This window comes from Leptodactylus fuscus, chromosome 8 (genome assembly GCF_031893055.1).
Source record: "Leptodactylus fuscus isolate aLepFus1 chromosome 8, aLepFus1.hap2, whole genome shotgun sequence".
Classification (NCBI taxonomy): domain Eukaryota; kingdom Metazoa; phylum Chordata; class Amphibia; order Anura; family Leptodactylidae; genus Leptodactylus; species Leptodactylus fuscus.
Window position 1 is genome coordinate 36,500,637 of NC_134272.1, and position 2,304 is coordinate 36,502,940.

The window sequence follows — 2,304 nt, forward strand, 5'->3', positions numbered from 1 at the left end:
AATTCCCAGTCAGACAATGGCACTGTATACCAGTAGTAAAAATTGTGGGTGCACGTAACCCCAATATATTCTTTGAATTCCCAGTCAGAAACTGGCACTATATGGCAGTAGCAAGAAATGAGGGTATTTGTATTCCCAATATACTCTTTGAATTCCCAGTCAGACAATGGCACTGTATACCAGTAGTAAAAATTGTGGGTGCACGTAACCCCAATATATTCTTTGAATTCCCAGTCAGACACTGGCACTATATGGCAGTAGCAAGAAATGAGGGTATTTGTATTCCCAATATACTCTTTGAATTCCCAGTCAGACAATGGCACTGTATACCAGTAGTAAAAATTGTGGGTGCACGTAACCCCAATATATTCTTTGAATTCCCAGTCAGAAACTGGCACTATATGGCAGTAGCAAGAAATGAGGGTATTTATAACCCCAATATATTCTTTGAATTCCCAGTCAGACAATGGCACTGTATACCAGTAGTAAAAATTGTGGGTGCACGTAACCCCAATATATTCTTTGAATTCCCAGTCAGAAACTGGCACTATATGGCAGTAGCAAGAAATGAGGGTATTTATAACCCCAATATATTCTTTGAATTCCCAGTCAGACAATGGCACTGTATACCAGTAGTAAAAATTGTGGGTGCACGTAACCCCAATATATTCTTTGAATTCCCAGTCAGAAACTGGCACTATATGGCAGTAGCAAGAAATGAGGGTATTTGTATTCCCAATATACTCTTTGAATTCCCAGTCAGACAATGGCACTGTATACCAGTAGTAAAAATTGTGGGTGCACGTAACCCCAATATATTCTTTGAATTCCCAGTCAGACACTGGCACTATATGGCAGTAGCAAGAAATGAGGGTATTTGTATTCCCAATATACTCTTTGAATTCCCAGTCAGACAATGGCACTGTATACCAGTAGTAAAAATTGTGGGTGCACGTAACCCCAATATATTCTTTGAATTACCAGTCAGAAACTGGCACTATATGGCAGTAGCAAGAAATGAGGGTATTTATAACCCCAATATATTCTTTGAATTCCCAGTCAGACAATGGCACTGTATACCAGTAGTAAAAATTGTGGGTGCACGTAACCCCAATATATTCTTTGAATTACCAGTCAGAAACTGGCACTATATGGCAGTAGCAAGAAATGAGGGTATTTATAACCCCAATATATTCTTTGAATTCCCAGTCAGACAATGGCACTGTATACCAGTAGTAAAAATTGTGGGTGCACGTAACCCCAATATATTCTTTGAATTCCCAGTCAGAAACTGGCACTATATGGCAGTAGCAAGAAATGAGGGTATTTGTATTCCCAATATACTCTTTGAATTCCCAGTCAGACAATGGCACTGTATACCAGTAGTAAAAATTGTGGGTGCACGTAACCCCAATATATTCTTTGAATTCCCAGTCAGACACTGGCACTATATGGCAGTAGCAAGAAATGAGGGTATTTGTATTCCCAATATACTCTTTGAATTCCCAGTCAGACAATGGCACTGTATACCAGTAGTAAAAATTGTGGGTGCACGTAACCCCAATATATTCTTTGAATTACCAGTCAGAAACTGGCACTATATGGCAGTAGCAAGAAATGAGGGTATTTATAACCCCAATATATTCTTTGAATTCCCAGTCAGACAATGGCACTGTATACCAGTAGTAAAAATTGTGGGTGCACGTAACCCCAATATATTCTTTGAATTCCCAGTCAGAAACTGGCACTATATGGCAGTAGCAAGAAATGAGGGTATTTATAACCCCAATATATTCTTTGAATTCCCAGTCAGACAATGGCACTGTATACCAGTAGTAAAAATTGTGGGTGCACGTAACCCCAATATATTCTTTGAATTCCCAGTCAGAAACTGGCACTATATGGCAGTAGCAAGAAATGAGGGTATTTGTATTCCCAATATACTCTTTGAATTCCCAGTCAGACAATGGCACTGTATACCAGTAGTAAAAATTGTGGGTGCACGTAACCCCAATATATTCTTTGAATTCCCAGTCAGACACTGGCACTATATGGCAGTAGCAAGAAATGAGGGTATTTGTATTCCCAATATACTCTTTGAATTCCCAGTCAGACAATGGCACTGTATACCAGTAGTAAAAATTGTGGGTGCACGTAACCCCAATATATTCTTTGAATTCCCAGTCAGAAACTGGCACTATATGGCAGTAGCAAGAAATGAGGGTATTTGTATTCCCAATATACTCTTTGAATTCCCAGTCAGACAATGGCACTGTATACCAGTAGTAAAAATTGTGGGTGCAC